The following is a 19,842-nucleotide window of genomic DNA, read 5'->3' as shown; positions in this document are numbered from 1 at the left end:
CAATCCACTGATTTTAATATTAGCAACTAATCTTTTTTTCCCCCAAAAAAAAACAGTGGGAATGAAATCTCCACAGTGATGTGCTGGAATCAGCCTTCAGTCTCCACAGATTTTTGTTTCTGGCCTAGAGTTGGGAGTGCAGTGGGGACAGAGAGGAATTTAGTCCATGTTGGTTGATTTTTAAAGAGACTGAATTCATAGTAAACATGCTGACTCATTGGAAAACATCCTGATATTAGGAAAGATTGAAGGCATGAGGAGAAGTGGAAGACAGAGGATGAGATGGGTGGATGGCATCACCAAATCGATGGACATGAGCTTCAGCAAGCTCTGGCAGTTGGTGATGGATAGGGAAGCCTGGCATGCTGCAGTCTATGGTGTTGCAAAAAGACAGACACATCTGAAGGACTGAACTAAACTGAACAAATTGAGAAAAAAGACTAATTAATCTAATTGAATCAAGTTGTTGACTAGCTACCTATAACAACACATTACTTAAGTGGCTTTAAAATTCAGACTTATGAATCTACATGCAGAGTGGAATATCTTCTAAGGGAAAAAAAAATATTGGCCATCAAAAACAAAACCAAAGAAAACCAAAAGAAAAAAAGGAAAGAAACCTGACACTATATTCAACAACTATATTCCCTTGGTATATTTAATTTTCTTGAAGAAATCTCTAGTCTTTCCCATGCTATTGTTTTCCTCTATTTCTTTGCTTTGATCGCTGAGGAAGGCTTTCCTATCTCTCCTTGCTATTCTTTGGAACTCTGCATTCAAACGGGTATAGCTTTGCTTTTCTCATTTGCTTTTTGCTTCCCTTCTTTTCACAGCTCTGCCTCCTCAGACAGCCATTTTTCTTTTTTGCATTTCTTTTTCTTGGGGATGGTCTTGATTCCTGTCTCCTGTACAATGTCATGAACTTACGCCCATAGTTCATCAGGCACTCTGTCTATAGATCTAGTCCCTTAAATCTATTTCTCACTTCCAGTGCATAGTCATAAGGGATTTGATTTAGGTCATACCTGAATGGTCTAGTGCTTTTCTCCACTTTCTTCAATTTCAGTCTGAATTTGGCAACAAGATGTTCACGATCTGAGCCACCGTCAGCTCCCAGTCTTGTTGTTGTGACTGTATAGAGCTTCTCCATTCTTGGCTGCAAAGAATATAATTACTCTGATTTTGGTTCCAACCATCTGGTGATATCCATGTGCAGAGTTTTCTCTTGTGTTGTTGGAAGAGGGTGTTTGCTATGACCAGTGTGTTCTCTTGGCAGAACTCTTTTAGCCTTTGCTCTGCTTCATTCTGTACTCAAAGGCCAAATTTGCATGTTACTCCTTGTGTTTCTTGACTCCTACTTTTGCATTCCAGTCCCCTATAATGAAAATGACATCTTTTAGGAGTTTTAGTTCTAGAAGGTCTTGTAAGTCTTCATAGAACCCTTCAACTTCAACTTTTTCAGTGTTACTTTCGGGGCATAGACTTGGATTACAGTGATATTGAATGGTTTGCCTTGGAAATGATCAGAGATCATACTGTCATTTTTGAGATTGCATCCAAGTACTGCATTTCAGACTCTTTTGTTGACTATGATGTCTCCTCCATTTCTTCTAAGGGATTCCTGCCCACAGTAGTAGATATAATGGTCATCTGAGTTAAATTCACTCGTTCCAGCCCACCTTAGTTCGCTAATTCTCAGAATGTCTATGTTCACTCTTGTCATCTCCTCTTTGACCACTTCCAATTTGCCTTGATTCATGGACCTGACAATCCAGGTTCCTATGCAATATTGCTCTCTACAGCATCGAATCTTCCTTCTATCACCGGTCCCACCCTCAACTGGGTGTTGTCTTTGCTTTGGCTCCATCCCTCATTCATTCTGGAGTTATTTCTCTACTGATCTGCAGTAAATATTGGGCACCTACCTACCTGGGGAGTTCATCTTTCAGTGTCGTATCTTTTTGCCTTATCATACTGTTCATGGGGTTCTCAAGGCAATAATACTGAAGTGGTTTGCCATTCCCTTCTCCAGTGGACCACATTCTGTCAGACCTCTCCACCATGACCTGTCCATCTTGTTTGATTGCACATGGCATGGCTTAGTTTCTTGAGTTAAACAAGGCTGTGATCCGTGTGACAGATTGGCTAGTTGTCTGTGATTGTGGTTTTAGTCTGTCTGCCCTCTGATGCCCTCTCTCAATGCCTACCATCTTACTTGGGTTTCTCTTACCTTGGACGTGGGGTATCTCTTCACAGCTGCTCCAGCAAAGCACAGCCGCTGCTCCTTACCTTGGTAGTGGGGTAGCTCCTCTTGGCTGCCGCCCCTGATTTGGATGTGGGGAAGTTCCTTTCCACCACGCTTTGGCACTGACGTGGCAGCCGCCATACATCTGCACCGCCATTGCAGCTGAGGCCAGCAATAATTCAACAACTTATTGTTCCACATATTGTTTCTGTTATTGTGACAGAATCGTATATATGTTAACAGGTAAAAGCAAGATAATAATTAAAACTAATGTTCTGAAGTAAGCCATTCAGTGGCTAGAAAAAGAGGTTCACACATAATATATAGAAGTTCAGTTCAAACCCTGCTGTCTTAAATCTTGAACTGAAAGTACAAGTTTGTACCAACTAATTATATTCCTTTTTATTTTAATTTTTAAAGAAAATGTGTACTTCCTCCTCCGACCACTGTAAAGCCTAGAAGCAGTGACAACTTGATAACAGTGACTATTCTGAGGTCTAACTTGTAGCTTCTAACTACATTTCCCATTAGATGATCTTAAAGAGATGGCTCATTTCAGGGGAACACATGTATACCTGTGGTGGATTCATTTTGATATTTGTCAAAACTAATACAATTATGTAAAGTTTAAAAATAAAATAAAATAAAATAAAATAAAAAAAAAAAGAAATGCACAAAGTGATCTTGGGAATCGTGAAGGACCAGAAAGCTGAGGGACTTCAAAGACCAATGGGGATTGGACAGAAAGTTGAGGAATCCAAATGAAAAGGCCAAATACCTACCAGTTTTTTTGTGTGTGTGTGCAGAATGGTGTTTCTGCTTCTCAACACAATGTTTATGTTTGTCATAGCTTTCCTGCCAAGAAGCAAACGTCCTCTGATTTCATGGCTGCAGGCAGCATCCACAGTCGTTTTAGAGGCTAAGATGAAGAAATCTGTGACTGCTTCCACATTTTCTCCTTCTATTTGCCATGAAGGACGAGGCTGGATCCCATGATCTTAGCTTTTTAATATTTAATTTTAAGCTGGCCATATGTGTCCAAATGTTAATAGGCAGCATCTAATTTGTCACTGTGGTAGACTGCTAGGGCACCAACTCACCATTCTGAGCACTGAGAAAGGAAAATAATCATCAATGTTTATGTTATTTTTGTTTCTATTAAGCATAGGTTATATAACTACAAACAGCTTCAGGAAAACAAGCTAGACTGTCCCTTCTGGGGGTGATGAGAGAGTGATGGGGAGCTGCTATAATAGAGATGAAGCCTCACTCACTGGCCTGCAGCTCACCTCCTGCTGTGGAGGTCTGATTCCTAATAGACCAAGGACTGGTACTGGTCCTGACCTACTGTGCTGGTATTGTGGACTCCTGCTCTAAACCCAATAGTGGGACATTCTGTAAGACAAACCACACTACTTCCTCTCCATTTCTGAACAAATAAATGGCATTAAAATTAGAAGAAACACTTATTTAGTCCTAAAGGAGAACAACCAAGTGCAACATAGGACAACATTCTTTCAGTAAACTGTGAAAAGACATCTGCTTTTTGAGAATCAGGGAAATTTGCACATGGACTGGATATAAAATATTCATTTTGGAGGGAACCAAAGAACATTTTTTTTTCATATCTTATCATTCTACCCAAAATACTCATTATGTACATTTGTTGAAATGTTCATCTTGTCCTAAAATACTTCAGGAAAAATGAATAAGGAGTAAAAAGAGAATGAAATGATGGTCTGTCTTGATTAAAAAACAGATAGCTGCTATGCTATGCTATGCATAGCTGCTATGGATTGAATTGTGTCCACCCTTTATTCCCAATGTGATGGTATTAGGAAGTAGGGCCTTTGGGAGGTACCCAGGTTGACATAGGGTTTTGATGGTGGTCCCTCATGATGGGATTAGCCTTTTCCTCTTTTTCTCTCTTATTCTCCCTCTTCTTCCTTCCCTTAAACCACCGCATGTGAGAACATACCAACAAGATAAAGACTGATGCAAGTCAAGAATATTTCTGCTGGGAACTCAATTGGCCACCACCTTGATGTTGCATAGTCTCCAGTCTATGACAACCTGAGGGACTAAGAGGTTAGTTTTGTAGTTATTGATGCTGAATGATGAAATATAGGGTTCATGACACTCTTCTTTCTTATATTTGTCATGTTTGAAATTGTTTTGCAGTAAAAAGCACCCCACTCCAGTACTCTTGCCTGGAGAATCCCATGGATGGAGGAGCCTGGTGAGCTGCAGTCCATGGGGTCGCTAAGAGTCAGACACGACTGAACAACTTCACTTTCAATTTTCACTTTCATGCACTGGAGAAGGAAATGGCAACCCACTCTAGTGTTCTTGCCTGGAGAATCCCAGGGACGGGGGAGCCTCATGGGCTGCCGTCTATGGAGTCGCACAGAGTCAGACATGACTGAAGCGACTTAGCAGCAGCAAGAAGTTTATAGAAAGTCCATTTTGAAGTCTCTGTCTTAGTGATACCCTGAAGATCCCAAGATAACAGATTCAGGCAGGTCCCCAACAATTGAGTGGTTGGAAGACTACATGCTCCTTACTCCAACACATCTCTTGTCATCTGAAAACTGTCCCCCACACCTGAAACCCTTACCACGCCCCTTCCCCATCTTCATCTCCATTCCTCTCTTAAGCTGAGTCATCTAGCTGGAGATGTTGATGATTCAGGACAAAGTCTGGAAGCAGAAGGAATATAGACAGTTTTAGAAAGAACGTACTGAGAAGACCCATCTTGGTTTTCCCTTCTTTAGTGCCATCTGCAGGTGAGGCATTGAGACTGGCTAGGGATGGAGCCACAAGTGGGACTGTCTACATATCTACAAGTGAAGGGAATAGGAATTCAGAACCCAGTAACGAGGAGGTGGGCAGCTTGCACAGGACCCATGAGGGAAGGAATAAGCACTGGGAAAAGAATAGTGCCTACCTGAGTTCCAGGACTTCTTGAGTCTTCCGATTAAACTTGGAGGTCACTTCCTTCCTGCTGGAATTCCTGCTGCAGATGTGGAGGGGAGAGAGCTGTACTAACTGCTAATGAGTCACAGGGAGATGGACAGCCTCCACCAGAGACCCTTTGATTCCACGCTAACTGCAGGTATCATCCCAAGCCAGAAAGCAAATGGCAGGTCATCCAAAAGATGATCTATTTTAAATAGTATTTAAAATATACAAAATTTGGCTAAGAGTTCTGGCATATCTAGTTCTTAGAGGTTTTTAGGAGAGATGATTCATCAGCCTAATTTGGGTTTCTGCTGAAGAACCTACAAGCTTCCCCATCGCTAACTATTGACTTATACCTACCTGATCTCATTCCACAGAACCCAAATGATGGTAAGTTCCAGGGGGCAAGGCCTCTAAGGTCCTCAGTGTCACAGCAACTGTGTGCCAAGTGGTCTACCACTCCCAGTCCTGAGCCTAGGACCCATGAACATCACCAGACAGTTACAGCCCCCTGTCCACCAGAATCAGCCTCAGCATCCTCAGCAGCACCCACCTCTGAGCCCCTTGTCCACTGACTGGAAGTGAGCCTCAGTCTGGAACAAGTGTTCTGGAGTAAGTCCAGTCTCCCTCATCCAAGAGGTGGGAAACTGAACCCTGGGGTGTATGACTCACCTTAAAGCTGCAGGTAAGTTAGTGAAGACTTGGGACCCAGGAACTCTAGTTCCCAGGCTAGGAGACATCCAGGAAGTTGAAGATGAGAGAAAGCTCAATTTCTCCTGCTACTGGGTAGCTCTAAGATGTCTGCAAGCACCAGAGTGGAAGTTTCTTTCTGGTTGCCCCTCAAGTCTGGTTCTGATTTTATCAGCAGACCTGCCTCTGTGTAGCAGCAGGAAAGCAATATGCAGGGCTGTTTCTTCCGGGTTCAGGCACTGGGAGAACCCTGGCTGTAGTGACCCTTGGAGGCAGTAATGCAGGTGATGACTGACTCACTCCCAACTCAGAGTCCCCAGAGCTCCCGCTCCTCCTTCACACAAGACAGACCCTTGGCTGACTGGGTAACATGAACCTACATTCACAGCAAGAAGCATTGTCTTCTCTGCCTTCTGGCGACTTAGATATATGCCTTATGTTTCCTCAGGGAACCACTGGCTGAGCGAGTTCAGGGTCTGAGACTAGCCTGGATTCATGGGATGTGTTCCCTCCTTGATGCACCAAAGACATCTTCGAGATTCAAATGCCTTGAGAGAATTACAATCACCCTTATATTTTGTAGGGACTTTGCTTTATGAATCTGGTTGGAGCAAAAGGACAGAAACACAGGACAAGGCTGGACATCTCCGGGTCCCAACTGACTGTGAGTTGAGTTCCAGCCACCAGGCTTCACAGTCATGTGCTGATGTTATTCACAAGCCATCTTTGAAGAAGGAATAGAGGAAAGAGTTTTTCGTCAGAGAGCAGTATGGTCAAAGGACCGTGGGAATCATATGGGGTAAGATGAAACAAGAGTCATTACTTGTTTCTTTGCTCTATCAGTTCCTTGACGTTTCTACTCCTGAGAACAAGTACGTGGAGATAGTCAGAGGCATTGTTGGTGCCCCTGACACCTGACGCTCCTGGTGATAACCAGTTTGAGGACACATCCCTGAATCCAGAGCATATTCAGTCTCGTGAGAGCCCCAGGTTCTCTCTTCTTGGGAAGGTTGACATGTCTCATTACTGATAACTCACAACTGAAGCATGGGATGAGGTCATGGTGGTTGACCTATAGGCCAAGTACCAAGCATAGAAGGAAGGATGGCAGTGGAAGTGTAGAAATTTATTAAGCTTGGTTACCTTGGTCCTTAGCACGGGCTACTTCCCACATCTACAATGTTTTTCTTCCAAATTTTTGCATTGCCGGGTCCTTTTCAACACTTAGCATCATCTGAAATGAGTCTCTCTCAGACTTGCATTCCCTGGCCATGCACTCTCACAAGCACAGACCCTCATCCAAAAAGTGCCTAGACACTTCCCTCCATCAAAACGATAATTATAGTTACCAAAGTGGAAAGGTGGGAGAGGGATAAATTGAGAGTTTGAGATTAATATATGTATACTACTTTATTTAATAGATAATCAACAAAGACCTACTGTACAGCACAGGAATACTGCTCAATAGTCTGTAATATCCTGTATGGGAAAAAAATCTAAGAAACAATGGGTACATGTGTATGTATAAGGGAATTAATTTCCCATACAACTAATATTAATACAATGCTGTAAATCAACTACACTCATATATAATTTAAAACCTGGTTTTTTTTAATGCTTACATGTAGAGATCCATGGAGTTCTTTAGACTCACAGGATTTCAGATATGATGTTGGACATGGCAGGTTGGGTGTGGAAATCTAGACGTTATCTGAGGTTGCATTTTCCTGAGCTGTGGTGTCTTTTGCTTCTAGTGTCACCTTTGATTTGTCTTTGGAGTATCTAATACAAAGGCTTGGAGACACCAGCTGGGTGTTACTTAAAGGATGAGAGGGAGGTGCTAGTCGGAGAGGGAAATCCCAGCCCCCTAGCCTTGTGTTGGGGCACAACTTATATCCCAAGTTCCCTGTGAAAACAGGCTGTAGCTTCCCTCTCCATGACTTGCATGATATCAGACCCAGACTGGTTTCATCCTTTTTCATGCCCTGCTTCCACTGAGACCTCAGTGGTTTCTCTGGGAGATTTTTTTTTTTTTTTTAATTTTGGCAGCATTAGGTCTTCATTGTGAAGAAGGCAATGGCACTCACTCCAGTACTCTTGCCTGGAAAATACCATGAACAGAGGAGCCTGGAAGGCTGCAGTCCATAAGGTCGCTGAGGGTCAGACACAACTAAACAACTTCACTTTCAATTTTCACTTTCATTCATTGGAGAAGGAAATGGCAACCCACTCTACTGTTCTTGCCTGGAGAATCCCATGGATGGGGGAGCCTGGTGGACTGCCGTCTATGGGGTCACACAGAGTCAGACACGACTGAAGTGACTTAGCAGCAGCAGCAGGTCTCATTGCTGCTCAGGACTTCTCTATTTTCAGTGAGCGGGGGCTCCTCTGTAATTGCAGTGCACTGGCTTTTCAACCATGTGTTTCTCTTGATGTACATCACAGGCTCGAGGGCACTCAGGCTCAGTAGTTGTGGCCAATGGCTTAGTTGCCCTGGGGCATTTGCAATCTTCCCAAACCAGGTCTCAAACGCATATCTTAAGCACTGGATCAAAAGGGAAAACACTCTGGAAGTAATTTGAAATAAATAAGTTTTACATGAAACTTGGCACCATGGCCTACTTATAAGGAGAGTGATAGAGGACTGTCCCTGCTTCAAGCAACCTCCTGAGATCAGGACTGATGAACTCCCAAGGGTTCCTACAGGAACTTGAAGCTTTCCTGCCATGTGGCTTTGTTCTTCCTTCACTTTCTGAATCCCACACTAGACCACAGCTTCCAGAGGGCAGGGCTATCACTTGACTCACTTGTAAGTATATGTCAGTAGATATTGTCTCATTCAGACCCTAATGTCAAGACAAGGCTAACACAAAGATCAGTTATTTTATTATGAGTGTTAGGTTACAAGTTCAACGACTGTAATCAAAATCTTAGTAATATTGTCTTAAATACAATACAGTTTCAATTCTCTGTCATATAGTGTTAGTGCAGGTCTCTCCATAGAGATGAGGGCCCACTTCTTTCTTGTCACAGCTTCCGCCTGTGTTACTTACCTCTGGTCTAACATGGCTGCTCAAGCTCCTGTCATTACATGTGCATTCCAGCTAGTGGGGCAGAAATTAATACTTCCATTTGGAAGTGACATATCACCTCTACTCAAGTTCCACTGGCCAAAGTATCTTCCATGGTCATGGCAAACCTGGGGGTGGTGGGCACACAGAAGGGCAGGGGAATGTGATCCTACTGAAGAACATTCATGATGAGTAATAAGGGCCACCACCCTTCATTCATGTCTCTGTAATTCATTCTTCTTTGGTTCTACCCACACAGCTCTCAGTCTGTTTTGGCCTGTAGATATGGATATGGATGAGGTTATAAGAGAGGACATGGCCCAGGCTACTGGAAAAAACAAATATGGAGAAAATATGAATCAAAAGATTAAAAAAAAGTATAAAAATGCAAAATCAAAAGGAAAACATGCTTATAATCATAATTTTGCATTTATACAATTTAGGTATAATGGTTGATGAATGAATTTATAAAATAAAAAAGAGAAATATAAAATATAAATATATTCACTAAACCCAACAAAATAATAAGACTATATCATATTAAACACATAGTAGTATCAGGATTAAGTTTGGATGCATATTGCATAAAACTAAAACAACCATAACTTTAGCAAGATAAACTTGATTTTTCTCTCCCACTGAAACAAAGCTGGAGGTGGGCAAGCCAGAGCTTGGAGGCTATTCATCTCCAAGGTTACATGATTGTCCACTATAACTGTGGGAGTTCCGGCCATCACAACTAAAACCCAGACAACAGTTAAGAAGTAGGTGGGGAAGGGAAGAGTCCCATCTCTCAGCTAAATCAGCTCCTTGAAAGCAGTCTTCCAAGGAATCCCTCTTACAGTTCTGCTTGCATCTCTAAGTCACCTATCATGACTAAGAGCACAGGTGAGTAGGAAGTGCAGTCCTGTAGCTACTGGGATCATGGATATATAACAAACTATTTTCAGTTTTGAAAGAGAATCAAAGAATAGATCATTTTGCAGGTAGCCTGCAGCACCCACCTTAAAGAACAACAACAACAACAAAAAGAATGGAATAGGCTGAATGGTTGGCCACAGTGTGGGAGCCAGGAGGAAGGAACAGCAATGAAAAACAGCTAGATCGATCTGAACTGTGCTCCAGAAAATAGAGGCAGACTGGTCAGTAGAGATCTCCTAATGATTGAAGTGAGGATTACAAATACCACATTACCCAATTTGTTTTGAAAACTGCTTTTCCAACTCAGGTCCCAAATCTCTCTCAATTCTTTAGCTTTTAAATATCTTGTCTTTGTTACCTTACATTCTGACCTTCCTTATTTCTGTTCACATCACTTCTCCATCTAGTCTACCAGCATTACAATATCCAGTATTGAGAACTTAGCAACACTTTCTAGAAGTGGGTAGAAACACAATGACTATTTCTACTTTAATATTAGTTTCTCCTGATCAAGGTCTTTTGAAGAACTGATATGCCTAGAATTATGGAGGTCTCACATTTCCTCTAAAATTCCAACTAAGAATGTGACTTCCTTGGACCTGGAGGGGATGCACTCACTTTTGGATCCACAGGTCTTAGCAGAACAGTAAGTCCCCTGAGTATGAACAAATTACATTTCAAAAGAGTGTTCAAAAATCCCAATTTCTTCATAAGTCCAGCAAAGTTACTTAGACAGCCAACTAAGACAAGTGGCTATATGTTACTGCAATTTAATAGCTTTATGATACTTTTCACACAAATAATACATAAAAAAACAAACACAATATAGAAAACATTTTTAATCTTGCAGTACCTGGATAGGGCATGGCAACCCACTCTAGTATTCTTGTCTGGACAATCCCCATGGCAAGAGGAGCCTGGCAGACTGCAGTCCATATGTTGAAAATTCAGACATAGCTGAGCAACTAAGCACACCTTTAAAAATAGAATAGTAGTACCATCTACATTACCACTGCATTTATGCTTCCTTTCAGACAGCGTAGGCTTGAAATAAAGTCCTGCACTATTGTACTCCATACAGTTCTGTACAGTAAAGTACACAAATGCACACCAACTTGTCTTGGATTTACCCACGACAATGTGTGTCAGATCTGTGATCTAACTGATATGATTGCACATGCAAATGCACTTTTACATGTTTGAAAGTTTCAACTTGAACGTTTGTATGTAACAAACTTGCTACACAGGTTTTCAGTGAATGTATGTAGTGAAGGAACAAGAGAGCAGAGTAAGGAGCTGCCTGTTCTTTCCCTTTTTGCATGTATTATGGCCACTGTTAATAGGAATTTCACTGGGTGTAATTGAGGCCCGGTGTATGGGAACATGGCTGCAAGTGACAGAGGACCAGAGTCCCAGAAGGTAGAACAAGAGCCGTGGTTGGTTGAAAAGAGCCAAAAGTGCGAAATAGGAGGAAACAAGTTTTCACTGGTTTATGTTAAAGACTCGGCAAATATCATCCAGCTTTGTGTTTAGTGATTGAGATGTGGTTTAAAGGAACAGTCCCTGTTGCCCAGGATGAGCAAGACAGGAGAAGAGAGAGGAGACTGAACCATTTAAATCAAACATAAATGTCTAGTATTGTCTATGTATGTCTAGTATTGAAGAGATGTAAGTCCTGTCAATTTATCTGCTCCCTCCTGAGAAGAATTAGAGTTGTAAAACAGGGAAGGTCTGCACTATGCTAGCACCTTATTCTTCTTCTGTCTAGTGAACATTGATTTCTAATGCCATTTCTTTATTAATGGAGGATGTACTTTGTATGATTGAAGTCTTCTAATTTACTGTTCCATATAAACTTTTGGTGCTGTTCTGTGCCCAGGCTCAAGGGGCCAAGAGGCCTGGCAGGCTCTGTTTTGGATGGAGTGCAGTGTATGGGGATCTGCTGTTGTCTGGGCCCTGGGTTATATCTTCAGTCTGGGTTCACATCTGAGGTGTTAACTCTAATTGGGTTTAATTCGATCATCTTGCTCTTTATCTTCAGTTTGTCCCTTGTTCTTTCTTTCCATGTCTCTTTTTATTCCTGACTTCTCTGTGACTGAGTAGTTTTTCTGATTCCCTATTATATCCTTTGTCATTTTATTAACTGTAACTGTTTTTTAAGTAGTTTTAAGATCCATGGGATGCATCTTTAGCTTGCCAGTCTATCATTATTAAATATGACAATTATTAAATTATATATTTATTTACCATTTCTTTGTCTGTGCTGGGTATTAGTGTGGCATGCAGGATCTTCCTTGTGGAAGGAACTCTCTATCTGAAGGGAGCATGCTCAGTATTTGCAGAATGTAAACTCTATTTGAGACATGCAGGCTTAGTTGCTCAGTGGCATGTGGGATCACAGTTCTCTGGCAAAGGAACAAAACGTTGTCATTTGCACATGCTTTGCATTGTAAAGCAGATCCTTAACCACTGGACCACCAAGGAAGTCCCTATATTTACCTTTTAATACATATTACCTGTTTATCATTTTGGGTAATGTTCATTCCCCCTGTAGATCCATATTTTCACTTCGTTTTAAATTCCTTCTCACTTGAGACCTTTAAGAAACATTTACTACATTGGTCTGTTGGTGGTGATGCAGTTTTTCATTTGTTGTATGTCTGAGAAAGTATTTTATCTTGTTTTTGATATGTATTTTTCTTGGGTGTATAATTGTGAGTCAGTTACGTTCCTCTCAGCATTTAAGATATGGTGCCAGTGTCCTCTGGCTAACATTGTTTCATTTGCCTAATCTGCTGTCATCCTCATTTTTTGTTCTACCGTGACTGTTTTTCATTCTGGTTACATTTCTTTGGTTGATTGTTTCAAGCCGTGAATTATGATGTGCCTTTGTACAGTTGTCATATTTCTTGTCCTTGACTTAATTGAGCTTCTGTGTTAATGGGTTTAAAGCTTTCATCATATCTGGAAAATTTTTAGCCAGTAATTATGAAGTTCTTTGCTCTATTCTCCTGTCTTTCACTTCCTGTGGGATTCCATTTACATATATTTTAGCACTCTTAAAGTTACTTCAAAGCTCACTGATGCACAATTAATTTTTCCCACAGTCTTTGCATTTCTATATTACATGTCTCTATTTAACATACTCAATATTCTTCAGCTTCATGAATATAAGCATTATTGATGTAGCAAGCATTTTAATGTCCTTCCCTGCTAATTAAGTAATATATATTTTACTTGTGCTTTGATTATCTTGCTTCTTTACACATCTGGATTTTTTTTTCTTTTTAAATTTATTTATTTATCTTAATTAAAGGAAAATCACCTTACAAAATTGAGATGAAACTAGGACAAATATTTTCACAATGTATATGGAAATTTTAAATTGGATTGTGTATACGGTCACTTTACCTTTGGATGCTGGATATTTTTTAATTTTTATAAATTGTTCCTTTCACTGTTTGCAAACACTGTTAATTTTTTGGAAACAATTGCATTTTTTGAAGGCTTGCTGTAAAGCTTTTTAAGCTGAGATGAAACCAGCCTTTAGACCAGGTTTACTATTTTCCACTAGCAAGGAAATATTGTCTTTAAGGCCCTATTGATCTCATGTGAATTATGAGTAATTTCCGGGGAAGTCCTAAGGTGGCAGAGGAATAGGACAGGGAGATCAGTTTCTCCCTTAACAAATTCATCAAAAGAACATTTGAACGCTGAGTAAATGCCACAAAACAACTTCTGAATGCAAGGAGAGGACATCAGGCACCCAGAAAAGCAGCCTATTGTCTTCAAAAGGAGGTAGGAAAAAATTTAAAAGATAAAAAGAGAGGCAAAAGAGGTAGGGATGAAGATCTGTCCTGGGAAGGGAGTCTTAAAAAAGAGAGAAGTTTCCACACACCAGGAAACACTCTCACTGGCGAGTCTGTGGCAAGCCTTGAAACCTCAGAGGACAACATAAGTAGGAGGAAAAATAAATAAAAAATTTAAACCCACAGATTACATGCCCAATGGTAACTCCCAGCGGGGAAGCAGCACAGACACCTGCATCTGTTCCTAACAAGAGGGGGCTGGGCAGGGAGGTGCAGGCTGCATTGTTTAGATTAAGGACCAGGCCTGAATGCCCCGAGGGCAATCTGAGGGAACTAACTTGAAATAGCAAACCAGGCCCTAGGATAGCTACCCCGGTGAAAACCCCTAAACTAAGACACCACCAGGCCTGCTAACAGATCAAAGGACTGAGCAGAGGTATCAAGCTGCAGAGCAGTCCATACTCTGCCAGAGACAGGGGAGCGAGGGAAGCCAGGGCTGGAAGGGGGCAATCGCAGCCCCAGAGAGGCATCATCTACCAAACTGCAAGCAGGCTTCATTGCTAACCAAGATTTCTTGGGATTCTGGACGGTCAATATCAGCCTAATAAGGTGTGCCATTTGTACACCCAGAAAACTGAATGGAAGGGATGGGAGAGGCAGTAAGTAGGAGCGACTGTGCTTGCCAAACACCTGGTCACCTGAGCGGCTCAGACCTGGGAAGCAGATGCAACCCAGGGCCCGCCTCAGACAGTTCCCAGCAGAGCAACCTAGAGCCTGAGCAGTGTAGACTGGGAAAGGACACACGCCATGAGCGGGGACAAACCCAGTGTGCCCGAGACACTGGGAGCACTCCCCACACATGCCAGTGAAATTTGTTTGCAGTGTTCCTCCCTCCCCACAGCATGACTGAAAAAGTGAGCCTAAAAAAGTTGTCCACCATCACCCCATTGGGACAGGGCAGAAATTAGACACTTAAGAGACCAGAAAACAGAAGCTACAACAGTGGGAACTGCCCTGGAAGTGACAGGTGCAATAGATTAAAACCCTGCAATTAGCACTGACTACATAGGCTTCTGGTCCCATCACTTCATGGGAAATAGATGGGGAAAGAGTGGAAACAATGTCAGACTTTAATTTTGGGGCTTCAAAATCACTGCAGATGGTAACTGCAGTCATGAAATTAAAAGGTGCTTACTCCTTGGAAGGAAAGTTATGACCAACCTAGATAGCATATTCAAAAGCAGAGACATTACTTTGCCAACAAAGGTCCGTCTAGTCAAGGCTATGGGTTTTCCAGTGGTCATGTATGGATGGGAGAGTTGGACTGTAAAGAAAGCTGAGTGCCAAAGAATTGATGCCTTTGAACTGTGGTGTTGGAGAAGACTCTTGAGAGTCCCTTGGACTGCAAGGACATCCAACCAGTCCATTCTGAAGGAGATCAGCCCTGGGATTTCTTTGGAGGGAATGATGCTGAAGCTGAAACTCCAGTACTTTGGCCACGTCATGCAAAGAGTTGACTCATTGGAAAAGACTCTGATGCTGGGAGGGATTGGGGGCAGGAGGAGAAGGGGACGACAGAGGATGAGATGGCTGGATGGCATCACTGACTCAATGGACGCGAGTCTGAGTGAACTCTGGGAGTTGGTGATGGACAGGGAGGCCTGGCGTGCTGCAATTCATGGGGTCACAGGGAGTCGGACACGACTGAGTGACTGAACTGAACTGAAGTGAACATGGGAAGGGGCCTATAGAACTTATAGAAGTATAAGCTTGATCAAGGAACTATCTGAAAGTGAGCTGACCTCACAATGTCCACAACAACACCAGAGAAAGTCCTAGATATATTTTTACTATTTTCATTCTTTAAATTTATTATTTTTAATTTTAACTCCTCTACTACTCCTTTAATTTTTATTTTTATAACCTACTATTACATTGAAAAAAAAAAGACCCTATTTATAAATATATATATGTATATATATATATATATATATGTATGTGTGTGTGTATATATATATATATATATATATATATTCAGTTCAGTTGCTCAGTTATGACCGACTCTGCGACCCCATGAATTGCATCATGCCAGGCCTCCCTGTCCATCACCAACTCCCGGAGTTCACTGAGACTCAAGTCCATCGAGTCAGTGATGCCATCCAGCCATCTCATCCTCTGTCATCCCCTTCTCTTCCTGCCCCCAATTCCTCCCAGCATCAAAGTCTTTTCCAATGAGTCAACTCTTTGCATGAGGTGGCCAAAGAATTGGAGTTTCAGCTTCAGCATCATTCCTTCCAAAGAAATCCCAGGGCTGATCTCCTTCAGAATGGACTGGTTGGATGTCCTTGCAGTCCAAGGGACTCTCAAGAGTCTTCTCCAACACCACAGTTCAAAAGCATTAATTCCTCAGCGCTCAGCCTTCTTCACAGTCCAACTCTCACATCCATACATGACCACAGGAAAAACCATAGCCTTGGCTAGACGGACCTTTGTTGGCAAAGTAATGTCTCTGCTTTTGAATATGCTATCTAGGTTGGTCATAACTTTCCTTCCAAGGAGTAAGCGTCTTAATTTCATGGCTGCAGTCACCATCTGTAGTGATTTTGGAGCCAAAAAAAATAAAGTCTGACATTGTTTCCTCTCTTTCCTCATCTATTTCCCATGAAGTGATGGGACCGGATGCCATGATCCTTGTTTTATGAATGTTTAGCGTTAAGCCAAATTGTTCACTCTCCTCTTTCACTTTCATCAAGAGGCTTTTGAGTTCCTCTTCACTTTCTGCCATAAGGGTGGTGTCATCTGCATATCTGAGGTTACTGATATTTCTCCTGGCAGTCTTGATTCCAGCTTGTGCTTCTTCCAGCCCAGGGTTTCTCATGATGTACTCTGCATATAAGTTAAGTAAGCAGGGTGACAATATACAGCCTTGACGTACCCCTTTTCCTATTTGGAACCAGTCTGTTGTTCCATGTCCAGTTCTAACTGTTGTTTCCTGACCTGCATACAGATTTCTTAAAAGGCAGGTCAGGCGGTCTGGTAGTCCCATCTCTTTCAGAATTTCTCACAGTTTATTGTGATCCACAGAGTCAAAGGCTTTTGCATAGTCAATAAAGCAGAAATAGATGTTTTTCTGGAACTCTCTTGCTTTTTTGATGATCCAGCGGATGTTGGCAATTTGATCTCTGGTTCCTCTGCCTTTTCTAAACCATTCAGTTATGACCTAAATCAAATCCCTTATGATTATACAGTGGAAGTGAGAAATCGATTTAAGGGCCTAGATCTAATAGATAGAGTGCCTGATGAACTACGGAATGAGGTTCATGACATTGTACAGGAGACAGGGATCAAGACCATCCCCATGGAAAAGAAAGGAAAAAAAGCAAAATGGCTGTCTGGGGAGGCCTTACAAATAGCTGTGAATAGAAGGGAAGTGAAAAGTAAAAGAGAAAAGGAAAGATATTAGCATCTGAATGCAGAGTTCCAAAGAATAGCAAGGAGAGATAAAAAAGCCTTCCTCAGCAATCAATGCAAAGAATAGAGGAAAACAACAGAATGGGAAAGACTAGAGATCTCTTCAAGAAAATTAGAGATACCGAGGGAATATTTCATGCAAAGATGGGCTTGATAAAGGACAGAAATGGTATGGACCTAACAGAAGCAAAAGATATTAAGAAGAGGTGGCAAGAATACACAGAAGAACTGTACAAAAAAGATCTTCACGACCCAGATGATCATGATGGTGTGATCACTGGCCTAGAGCCAGACATCCTGGAATATGAAGTCAAGTGGGCCTTAGAAAGGATCACTATGAACAAAGCTAGTGGAGGTGATGGAATTGCAGTTAAGCTATTTCAAATCCTGAAAGATGATGCTTTGAAAGTGCTGAACTCAATATGCCAGCAAATATGGAAAATTCAGCAGTGGCCACAGGACTGGAAAAGGTCAGTTTTGATTCCAATCCCAAAGAAAGGCAATGCCAAAGAGTGCTCAAACTATCGTCGCACAATTGCACTCATCTCACATGCTAGTAAAGTAATACTCAAAAGCCTGGCTTGGAGAATTTTGAGCATTATTTTACTAGCATGTGAGATGAGTGCAATTGTGTGATAGTCTGAGCATTCTTTGGCATTGCCTTATGGCAGAAGGTGAAGAGGAACTAAAAAGCCTCTTGATGAAAGTGAAAGTGGAGAGTGAAAAAGTTGGCTTAAAGCTCAATATTCAGAAAACGAAGATCATGGCATCCAGTCCCATCACTTCATGGGAAATAGATGGGGAAACAGTGGAAACAGTGTCAGACTTTATTTTTCTGGGCTCCAAAATCACTACAGATGGTGACTGCAGCCATGAAATTAAAAGATGCTTACTCCTTGGAAGGAAAGTTATGACCAACCTAGATAGCATATTCAAAAGCAGAGACATTACTTTGCCAACAAAGTTCCGTCTAGCCAAGGCTATGTTTTTCCTGTGGTCATGTATGGATGTGAGAGTTGGACTGTGAAGAAGGCTGAGCGCCGAAGAATTGATGCTTTTGAACTGTGGTGTTGGAGAAGACTCTTGAGAGTCCCTTGGACTGCAAGGACATCCAACCAGTCCATTCTGAAGGAGATCAGCCCTGGGATTTCTTTGGAAGGAATAATGCTGAAGCTGAAACTCCAGTACTTTGGCCACCTCATGCGAAGAGTTGACTCATTGGAAAAGACTCTGATGCTGGGAGGGATTGTAGGCAAGAGTAGAAGGGGACGACAGAGGATGAGATGGCTGGATGGCATCACTGACTCGATGGACTTGAGTCTCAGTGAACTCCGGGAGTTGGTGATGGACAGGGAGGCCTGGCGAGCTGCAATTCATGGGGTCACAAAGAGTCGGACATGACTGAGTGACTGATCTGATCTGATCTGATCTGATATATAATTTTTGTTACTTTGTTTTTTCCTTTAATATTATATTTTTGAGAATCCGTACGCTACTCTAGGTTTTTAATCTTTGATTTTTGTTATTTGTTATCAATTTTGTACCTTTAAGAACCCAATCTTCAGTAACCATTTTTACATGCGAGTGAGATCACTGGCCTGATTGCTCTCTTCCTTTTTGGATCTCGTTTTTCTCCAACAGATCGTCTCTGTCTCCTCCCTGCCCCTTCTCTTATCTGTCCAACTCTGTGAATCTCTTTGTGTGTTCCGGACTGTGGAGAACACTTAGGGTACTTAATACTGGCTGAATCAGTCTCTCTCTTTTGGATTCTCCCCTTTATCCCTCCTGGACACCTCTGTCTCCTTCCTCCCTCTTCTCTTCTCTTCTCTGTGTAACTCTGAACATCTCTGAGGGATCCAGACTGTGGAGAGCACATAGTGAAGTGATTACTGGCTAGCTCGCTCTCTCCTCTTTTGATTCCCCTTTTCTCCTCCTGGTCACCTCTATCTGCATCCTCCCTCTTCTCTTCTCCATGTAACTTTGTCAACCTCTCTAGGTGTCTCTCACTGTGAAGAAACTTTTCATTTTTAACCTAGATGTTTTATCATTGGTGCTCTACAGATGGTGAAGTCTTGAGGCTACTGTAAGTATAAGACTGAAAACCAGGAGCAGGAGGCTTAAGTCCAAATCCGGAGAACACCAAAGTACTCCTGACTCCAGGGAACATTACTGGATAGGAGTTCATCAAATGCTTCCATACTTACACTGAAACCAAGCACCACCCAAGGTCCAACAAGTTCCAGAGCAAGACATACCATGCAAATTCTCCAGCAACACAGGAACATAGCCCTGAACTTCCATATACAGGCTGCCCAAAGTCACTTCAAACCCATTGACATCTCATAACTCATTGCTGGACACTTCATTGCACTTTAGAGAGAAGAAATCCAGCTCCACCCCCCAGAACACCAACACAAGTTTCCCTAACCAGGAAAACTTGACAAGCCACCCATCAAATCCCACCCACAGCAAGGAAACTCCACAATAAAGAGAACTCCACAAACTTTCAGAATATGGAAAGGTGACCCCAAACACAGCAATATAAACAAGATGAAGAGGCAGAGAAATACCCAGCATGTAAATGAACAGGATAAATGTCCACCAAATCAAACAAAAGAGGAAGAGATAGGGAATCTACCTGATAAAGAACTCCAAATAATGAAAGTGAAAATGA

Source organism: Bos indicus x Bos taurus, chromosome 29 (genome assembly GCF_003369695.1).
Source record: "Bos indicus x Bos taurus breed Angus x Brahman F1 hybrid chromosome 29, Bos_hybrid_MaternalHap_v2.0, whole genome shotgun sequence".
Classification (NCBI taxonomy): domain Eukaryota; kingdom Metazoa; phylum Chordata; class Mammalia; order Artiodactyla; family Bovidae; genus Bos; species Bos indicus x Bos taurus.
Note: the sequence above shows the minus strand (reverse complement) of the source record.